The sequence below is a fragment of the Lissotriton vulgaris genome, chromosome 4_1, assembly GCF_964263255.1.
Source record: "Lissotriton vulgaris chromosome 4_1, aLisVul1.2, whole genome shotgun sequence".
Lineage (NCBI taxonomy): Eukaryota > Metazoa > Chordata > Amphibia > Caudata > Salamandridae > Lissotriton > Lissotriton vulgaris.
The window spans coordinates 1,840,693,885-1,840,704,289 of NC_141691.1; the positions used below are offsets into that span (position 1 = coordinate 1,840,693,885).

Consider the following 10,405-nt stretch of genomic DNA (forward strand, 5'->3'; position numbering starts at 1 on the left):
ACCTTCCTGAAGCCGGCTCTGGATTTCTTTGCATTTATATGTAATCCTGCCGCTTGCAGGGACCCAAGAACCTGGGTACAATGCTGTAAATGGGTTTCCCAGTCTGGGCTGAATATGACGATGTCATCGAGGTATGAGGAGGAGTACTCCTGATGCTCTTGTAACACCTTGTTCATAAGGCGTTGGAATGTGGCAGGTGCCCCATGCAACCAAAAGGGTAAGACAGTAAACTCATACAGACCCGTTGGTGTAATAAAGGCAGTCTTTTCCTGATCTTCTGGTTTGAGGGGTACCTGCCAATAGCCTTTTGTGAGGTCAAGGGTTGTGATGTATTGGGCCTCCCCTAATTTATCTATTAACTCGTCAACTCTTGGGATGGGATATGAGTCACACTTTGAAATAGAGTTGACTGTGCGGAAGTCAATGCAAAAGCGAACTGACCCATCCGGTTTTGGTACTAGGACGATAGGAGAGGGCCAGTCGCTTTTGAAGGGCTGTATTACCCCTACGTCTAGCATGTTCTTAACCTCTTCCTCAATGGCTTGCCTTCTCGCAGCTGGAATGCGATACGGCTTCTGTTTTACTATTTTTCCAACCTGTGTGTCTATGGTATGCTCAGCCAATCTTGTTTTTCCAGGTAGGTTAAGAAAAAAGATGGGAGAAGGGGTTCAGGTTATCCTGAAGGGTTATTCCTTGTTCTTCAGTTAAATCTGGATTGACTACTAACTCCTCCAAGGTGGTTTCACCCTGTGGCAAGGTACCTACGTGTTGTACGTTTTGAGGAGGGGGCCCTAGCCATTTTTTCAACAGGTTTATATGATATAATTGGGTCTTTCTAGGTTTGATCTGTATCTTATATGAAGTTAAACCCACTTTCTCTGTGACTTTGTATGGGCCCTGCCACCCTGACCGGGGTTTCCCAAGGTTGGATAGTAATAGGACTAGCACCCAATCTCCTACATTGAGGTGACGCCACTTCTTTCCCTTGTCGTATAGGGTTTGTTGTTGTCTTTGAGCTTTTTCTAAATTGGAATCAGCGAATTCCCTCAGTTTGTGGAGCCGGGAGTAGAGGTTCTGAGTATACTCAAGAAAAGTTTTGGTATCTTCTTCTTTCTCCTGTTCCCACACTTCTTTCGTAATCTCCAAAAGGCTTCTGGGCTCCCTCCCATACAGGAGTTGAAATGGGGAGCATCCTAAGCTGGCTTGCACCTGGCTCCGTATTACATACAAAGCTAGAGGAAGTAGCTGATCCCATTCTTTGCCCTTAGGAGTTTCTTCAAGGTCAATTTCAAAGTGGCGTTGTAACGCTCACAGAGGCCATCCGTCTGAGGATGGTATACCGATGTTTTGATGTGGGAGATGTCTAGAGATGTACAAATTTGTCCCATCAACTTAGAGACAAAGGGAGTGCCTTGATCAGTCAATATTTCCCGAAGGAAACCAACCCGTGAAAAGAGCTCCAAAAGTTTCTCGGAAATGTTTCGGGTTGTTGGAGAGCGTAGGGGAAAGGCTTCTGGATACCTTGTTACATAGTCAACCACAACTAAAGCATAGAGGTGGCCCTTCTTAGTACGAGGTAATGGACCAATGAGATCCATACCGATTCTCTCAAATGGATTACCCACAACCGGCAGTGATTGTAACGGGACTGCTGGTGGCTTATAAGGATTCTTTTTTTGGCAGACCTCGCATTCTTGGCAGAATTGAGTGACTTGGGAAAATATGCCAGGCCAATAAAATGTTGCAACAGCATTTGCATTGTCTTTTGGGCCCTCCTGTGCCCTGCTAGCAGATGCGAATGGGCAAAAAAAGTACCTGTTCTCGAAATGCTTGGGGCACTAACAACTGGGGAGTATCCCCCTGTTTCCCTATGCGATATAACAACTCATGTTTTATTTGAAAAGAAGGGTAGGTATTGGATGGTTGTTGAGCTTGAGTCCATGCTGATTGTAATGTTGGGTCATTTTTCTGTGCTTCGGTCACTGACCCATGGAGCTTGGGTTAGAAGAGTAGGACGAGCTCTGTTTGTGGAAGGATCGTTCTGTAGTTTGTTTCTTAGCATGCTAAGAAATGAGGGATTGTCTTGCCCTATTATCATCTGTTCAGGTAGGCTAGGTACAACCCCTAACTTGATATTTATCGTCTGACCTTGGGGAAGAGTGACAGGGATTTTGATAATGGGATAAACCTTCACATCTCCGTGGACACACCTAATTGGTACAGAGTCTTCCACCTCCTCAGGAAGTGGTGCTACAATGGACTGGAGAATGACTGACTGTTTGCACCCAGAGTCTAGCAAGGCCCTCACCTGCACCCCCTTGACATGAACACTTACGTGGAAACTGGGTCCGAGTTCTGCAGAGTATAGGATGGAGTGGGGTATACATCCGATATCCATCGGCTCTTCGGGTGGTTTCTTCCTGGGACAGTTACGTGCTATATGACCCCATTCTCCGCATTCAAAGCACTGGGGATTGCGTAGGGGAGGCGGTTCTAAACGGGGAGTTCTTGGCTTGACTACATCTAGCAAAGGTTTCAACTGTTTCTTTTCAGGTTTCACCGGACCACTCATTGGTTTTGTAGATTTTTCAGAGTCCCAAGGTAAGGCCCTGGGTTGTGCCCTATAAAATGTAGTAGCCATTTCTACAGCCTGTTCGGGACTCAGGTGCTTGTGTTGTTTCAACCAACTTTGAATGGGGTATGGTAGGGCCTCTAAGAATTGTTCTAAATAAATCATATCCATAATCTCATCCTTGGTTTGGGAATGGGGTCTTAGCCATTTGTCTGCAGCTGCCTTTAGTTTGAAGTACAAAGTTTTTGGATTATCTGTTGTGGTGCCGCGTTCCTTCCTGAACCATACTCTATATGCCTCTGCATCTAAGCCCATGTGATCTAATATTAAGTCTTTTATTTCTGTATATGAAGTATTTCCATTGGGGTTAGCTACTTGGTAGGCAGCTTGTGCTTCTCCAGTAAGAAGCGGGGCTAAGAAGAAAGGCCACTTCGCTTCAGGCCACCCAGATGCCCTTGCCGCCCTTTCGAAATTAAGAAGGAAGGCATCGGGGTCTTCCCCTGGCGCATACTTCTGAAGAGATATGTTTGGCCCAGTTCCTGCCCTTATTTGTAGCTGTGTGGTTAACTCCCGTCTGTCGTCTGCTACTTTTTGCATTTGATCGGCATGGTTAGCTAGACTGTCTCTCATGAGTTCCCGGTCTGCTTGAGCAGAAGTCATCTGCTTTTCCACTGCCCATTCCAGCTTCTCTTGCCCACGGATTAGCTGCTGTATTAAATTCTCCATTGTGAGGCGAACTATGATCCCACTTCTGACACCACTTGTGGAGTGGGCGAGAAGTAGGCCAGGAGTAGATATGCTCTTTTTGTCAGATGGCTATTTATTGAGGCTTATAACAGAAGAAGTGATTTAGAACGGGGCTGTTCCTTCACAGAAAACGTAATTAGAAAGTTCTCACAAAGTCTTTTCCCGGGGATTATGGGAGTGGTAGTCCTCTTCCTTTATGGAGTTCGGGGAAGAACAGCTTCCTACTCTCTTGTACCGCCTCCCTTCTGGACTCGCTCTCATTGCACCGGGTTGAAGGGAAGAAAAAGAAAACAAAGAAATATCAGGAAGGGGTTTCTCCTTCCTTCCTATGTCGCAGGTTGCCGGGGAAAGTGTAGGGAAATCACCACCATCACCAGTGAGCAGCGCAATAGCACAGTGGGTTTTACGCTTTCTCAGTCGTGCCGCTCCCAGCCTTCCCCGAACCCCAAGTCCCTCCCAGTGATAACGCAAGTCTACCCCGTACCTTGTTAAGCCACGACCCTTCTCCTGGGCCGTGGCGATGCCAGCTAGGGTCTGGCTGCCCTTCTTCGTGTTCGTCCGGTCTTCGGTCCCACAGTGACGACTCCTCAGCAGCAGCTGGTTCCGGATCCTCCGACCCGTTGCTCCAGGGAAGACTTTCCTCCGACGCGTTGATCCAGGGGGGAACCTTGAAATTTGTCACCAGCGTCTGCTCCTGATCAGTAGGTCCAAATGAACGCCGGTCATCCTCGGCGTCTTCCTTTTTCAGCAACTCGCAACCACGTGATCCTACCAGCTGACCGGCCCAGGCACAGGAATTAAAGGGGTAGTATTCATTCTGAGCGTTCTGTGAACACAGAATAGGAGAGCAATGAGGGGAAAAGTGCCCCGAGTGGGCATCGACAGAGTCCGTGTCCTCACAGCGCTATACAAAACTTCGTAAATAAATAAATAAATAGACAGGTCAACTCCGACTCCTCCTCCTGCTGCAACACCCTATGCATGCACCGCAGGATCTACAAGTGAATCCCGACTGAAAAAAGAAGAATGGTGACACAGGCCCTCATCAGCAGCAGACTGGACTACGGCAACGCACTCTATGCAGGAATCCCAGCCAAACACCTAAGACGACTACAACGCATCCAAAACGCCTTCGCCCGACTGATCGTCAACGTCCCCTGCCGCAGCCACATCACCCGCCACCTGAGAGACTTACACTGGCTCCCCGTCGACAAGAGGATCATCTCCAAGCTCCTCACCCACGCCCACAAAGCACTCCACAATGCCGGACCAGCCTACCTGAACAGCAGACTCAGCTTTCACACCCCCACCCGCCAGCTCCGCTCCGCCAGCCTCGCCCTCGTCGCTGTCCCCCGGATCCAACTTATGACCTCCGGTGGCAGATCCTTCTCCTACCTTGCCGCCAAGACCTGAAACACCCTCCCTACCCACATACGGCAGACCCAAGACCTAGTCGCCTTCAGAACACTCCCCAACACCTGACTCTTCGAACAGTAGCAGCACCCCCCCCTCAGCTCCTTGAGACCCTCACGGGTAAGTAGCGCGCTTTACTAGCACTCTGATTGATTGATTGATTCTCCAGTAGTTAAAGGTCTGGAAGCAAAAGCAATAGTGCGTTCAACACCATCCTTGATTTGACTAAACACTGCACCGAGCCCTGTGGAACTGGCATAAACAGTAATGACATTAGTTCCATCTTGTGAAAAAGCAAATAATGGTTTGGACACAATGATCGAATTTTTAAATTTATTGAAAGCAGAATCATGCACTTCCAGCCACTCAGATTTGACACCTTTTTTTAACAATAATCTTAAAGGTAAAACAATGTCAGAAAACATTTGCACAAATACTGCATAAAACTCTCACAAGCCTAAAAACGATTTGAGTTGTTCTTTACATTTGGGAACATACATGTCACGGATGGAGTTAAGTAAATCTTCTTTAGGAGCAATACCAGAACTAAATATGATACGTCCTAAGTACTCAACTTCATTTGTAAAAAGTTTACACTTATCTAAGCGTACAGTCATACCTTTGTCCTCCAAAATAGACAAAACTCTACTTAGTAAGGAAGCATGTCGATGATTGTTTTTGGAAAAAACAAGAATGTCATCTTGGAAAGCTACCACCCCTTCGATACTCCCAAAAAGACAGAACATCAATTTTTAAAAGATCGAAGCAGCAGATGCCTTATCCAAACGGCATTATGACACACCTAAATGCTTCATCACGTGTAATAAAGGTAACTATATGTTTTGACTGGGGAGAAAGTGTGACTTGATGATAAGCCGATTTAAGGTCTATGGTGGAAAAGACCTTCGCACCATCCAATTTAGATAACAAATCCTGAATACGGGGCAGAGGATGACAATCAATTAGGATTAGTTTGTTAACAGACCCAAGATCTGAGCAAAGACGAAGTTCCCCATTTTTTTTTAACTAAAACAATGGTAGAAACCCATTTTGATGAGTTCACAGGTTCGATAATTCCTTCAGCACACATATTTTTAAGCATTTGGGATCATTCAGAACGAATAGACAGAGGAACGTATCTCAATTTATGTTTCACAGGAACAGCATTCTTTTTAAGTTGAATATGGTGTGAGAATCCTTTAACCTGACATAATTCTTTCTGAAAGAGATTTTTATGCTTATCAAGGATAGATTCTAGTCTGTTATCTTTCTCCAAAACACTTTGAACAACGTCCAGAGCTTCAGCAAAATAAGCTTGTACTTTTGAATTTGGGCAAAGAGTAATGTTAAACTTTCATTATTGTCTCCAACCTAAGACCTGTAAACCATCAACAGCTACATATAGTTTTCCTAAAATAACTTTACGTCTGAATTTAATCTCAGACACAAAATAACCGCTTATGGCAATTTCTTTTCCACCAAACCAATAAACTTTAATGTCAGATGGTTCCAAATTATTTTTATTCCAATTCTTCTTAAAAAATAAATCAGAAATAATAGTGTATGGAGAACCTGAGTCAGCCATGACTTGTAAAGTTTTATCATCAATACTAATTTCACACATAGGTGGAGCATGATGTTCCCCATCAATGCCTTCCAAGGAAACACCAGATATCAATTGATTTGCTTCCAACCAACTCAAATCAGAAGATAAATCATTAGTAAGTTCAACAGAAACTGAATCTTGAGAATCAACCATGCAAACATTCTTCTGCTCAGAAAAGCTATGACAGTCTCTAATGCATAACATAACTTTTTGTGTGCATCATTCTTCATTGACATTTTCTTGGATAACGGAAACTCTTTTACCTTTGTTTAAGCATACATTTCCAAAATGACCCATTTTACCACAAGAATAACATTCTCTATTCTTGGCAGGACAACATTTCAAATAAGCTGAATGAGTTTTAGATCCATAATGATTACAACCCATTTTCGAAAAATAATTTTTATATCTAGTAGTTGGCTTAGCAAATGTAGTTCTTTAAAAATTAGTTTTGTTACTATCTTTAACAGAGAGTGCTGCTACACCATCAATAGTGGAATCAATGTTAATCATTTTAAAAGAACTAATAGAACGTTCTACACTCTTGGCAATGTCAATAGTCTCTTGGAGAGAAGGATTGCGTTGACGAAAGAACTGCTCTTATATCTTCTTGAAAGAACAACGAATTATAAGCTAATCCCTGATATAGTTATCAGCCTCAGCGCCAAACGCACAGTCAGCAGCCAAAACTCTCAATGAGAGACATATGCATCTTCAGATTCTTCAATCAATTGATGAGAGTGTAGAAGGTAAATCTCTATAAGACTATGTGTAGCTCCTCCTCAAATCTTTTGCTTAGTCTATCAAGGGCTTCAGAAAAACAATCATAATCCCCAGCTTCTACTCTGTGTGGGGGTGCTGAAGCAGGTAAGTGCTCAAAAATATCCTCAGCATCATTACCCATAAGATTAAGGAATAAAGCTGTTTTCCTTTGCGTAGAAAATGTAGCGCCATTTATAGCCAGTAAATAGTTGTTAAAATGACAAAGCCATTTGTCCCAATTCATGCTGGCTTGGTTGGGACCTTTGAAAAACAGTGGTGGAGGGTTACCACAACTTGAACTTGCCATGTTGAAATAAGCAATCCACTTCAAAACACAACGTGTAAAATAAAACAGACCGAACAGTCTAGAAAACCTTTGAACTTTCACAAAAAAAAACTTCAAATGACAGCCTCCAAAGCGAGCTAAAATTAATATCCAGGAAACACTTTGTGGATTCACAAAGAATAGCTTAAGTGGCAGGGTGGATCTTGGGCGTGCTGTAGATAGGCAAAAAAGTATCTGAAACTGACAAAAACATGAGCTTTTACTCCAGTTACAGAATCAAAGGATTACCGCAATGCCACACAATGAAAGAGAAAGCGGCAGCAGTCCGGAGGAAGCAGACTTATTAGTCTGTTCTTTAAAATGATCTGCTTCAATGTAGGCTCACGAATGATTGATTCAGCAATGCTTGAAAGGTGGATGCTCCTGCCAGATCCCGCTCGTCGTCAAAAATGTAGTAAAGGTCCGACACAGAAGAAGTTCATTAAGAGCTTTAATAGGAGCATTCACGCATAAAGGCAGCCACGGATAAACAGAATAGAACAACCCACAAAGAATGGAAGGGTCGTACACTACCTTGCCGATACCTTAGCTACAACACTTTCTGTGTGGCTGAAAATCAAATTGAAATCAGTCCTGATTTCAATTTGATTTTCAGCCACACAGAACGTGTCTAGTCCCATAGTGGTTTTTACTGTTGCTTACCCACCCTCTCTCCTGGGTAGACCTGGTTAGACTGCTCCAGACTACTGAGTTTTAATTATAGCCATCCCCCTGCAGGGAAAGAGAAAGCAGAGAGTTAACTCACACCTCGACTTGTGGGTTATACAAATTTGTATGGAGACATTTGGAGGACAACAGATCTTCCAGAGAACATGCAGGGTTTATGAAGAGCTTATCCAATTGCCAGAACCTTCCCAAAGCAGTAAACACATTCTATAGGTAATATTAGTCGGAGTTTATTAAACTTTAATTTATTGAAGACACTATGGATGAGAAATGATTGTAATACAAATGCAAGCAAAGGTGAAAACATTACAGAGACTACTAGAAAGATTCCAAACTTTATTGTTAGTAAGTAAAATCCGCTCCTTAATTTGTGCTCACATCTGCCCGAGCTATGTAAAACGTTCATCATCTACCTGCCCATGTGATTACGCATCTGGCTTTTTGGCAGGAAAATCTTCATGGAATGGACATGGTTCCCAGGCACATAGATTGTCATGTCCTGCTTCCTGGCAGATACCTGATTAGATAGTTTTGTGCCTGGTTACAATGGCCGCGTAGCATCAATGACAGGGCAACCTATTGCTGTGTGTGGGTGCATGATAAACTGTTGGTGAGCACATCAATTAACCCTTTTCTGGTCTCGATTCCTGTGAAACCTGACACTAAGAAGAGTGGTATAGCAACCACCTATCATTAGTGAGTGTTAAAAATTAATCACAATGCGTAGGGAAGCCCAAGTCTAAATAGCGTTTAATGCAAAATAGCAGGCAGCAAAGCTAAACTATCAAATGCAATTATAATTTCAACTTACTGGTGCTTACTGTAAATATGTTCAGCAGCAGCTGTGCTTGTAAAAACATTCACATTTTGATATATACATATATATATATAAGCCGAGCCAACGGAGGAACTGCGAGGCTGGAAGCGCAGGGGCAGGAATCAACAATCACTCGACACAGTTTTATCATCCCAAGCCGACCGCCCTCCAACTCAGCCTCTCAATTGAGAATAGAAAACACTCTGGCTGTGTGGTGAGCACTCCTCCATGCTGAGAACCAACTGCATGCTGGAGCATGCAGTCTTTAACCATGAACTGGGAGGAGCGCTCAGGTACGAGATGCGGTGCAGGTGAGCCCCTCACTACTTCAGAGGAGGGGCATAATGAATAAAACAAGAGAAGACATTCTTGGGAGTACAACAACGGAGGCATCTGATGAGGCTACCGCCGAAACGCGTCATGCCGTACACCAATAGAAGAATCCTGTGAAGCCCTGCCGCGTCCCCTCATCTTTTTCTTACTGGGAAAGGAAGCCTTGGACATATTAGCGTGAGACCAATGACACGCAGAGGGGAGCCTTCCTTAAGTGGTCTTCCAGTAGTGTTTAGGGTTCATTGGCGTAACCCAGACCACCCCGCACCCGACGGAAGTGAAAGCGTTGCTGCCAGCTGACAGTCCGTGACACACACGTAGAGAACACGTTACTTTAACTGTGTCTCCAAGCCGAGCCAACGGAGGAACTGCGAGGCTGGAACCGCAGGGGCAGGAATCAACAATCACTCAACACAGTTTTACCATCCCAAGCCGACCGCCCTCCAACTCAGCCTTTCAATTGAGAATAGAAAACACTCTGGCTGTGTGGTGAGAACTCCTCCATGCTGAGAACCAACTGCATGCTGGAGCATGCAGTCTTTAACCATGAACTGGGAGGAGCGCTCAGGTACGAAATGCGGTGCAGGTGAGCCCCTCACTACTTCAGAGGAGGGGCATAATGAATAAAACAAGAGAAGACATTCTTGGGAGTACAACAACTGAGGCATCTGATGAGGCTACCGCCGAAACGCGTCATGCCGTACACCAATAGAAGAATCCCGTGAAGCCCTGCCGCGTCCCCTCATCTTTTTCTTACTGGGAATATATATTCACTGAAAAAAAACAGGTTTCAGGGACATTATAGTTAGAAATTAGCATTTAAAGAACCTTAGAAATTCACTGAAAAAAACAACAGGTTTTAGTGATGTTATAGTTAGTTAGACATTTCACTCATACAAAACCAGAGAAATTCAGCCGTTATAGTTAGTTCAGCTAACTATAACTCGGGCCCACGCAATGCACTGTGGATGATGTCAAATATTACATCATTCATGACATGGTCAGAGACATCACTGATGACATCATCCACATGATAATCTGATGCACCTTCTCACACCCTAATATAACCTTTGAAACACCTACTCTAAAATACAGCCCCAAAGTTATTGGCAAATCAAAAAACGCTTTTCCTATGGAAACTAG

General features: G+C 44.0%; 1 pseudogene; it reads right to left on the reverse strand.

The window, feature by feature from the left end:
• Positions 1-1,785: 1,785 nt before the first annotated feature.
• Positions 1,786-3,298, reverse strand: LOC147724609 (uncharacterized; annotated as a pseudogene).
• Between the last annotated feature and the right edge of the window lie 7,107 nt (positions 3,299-10,405).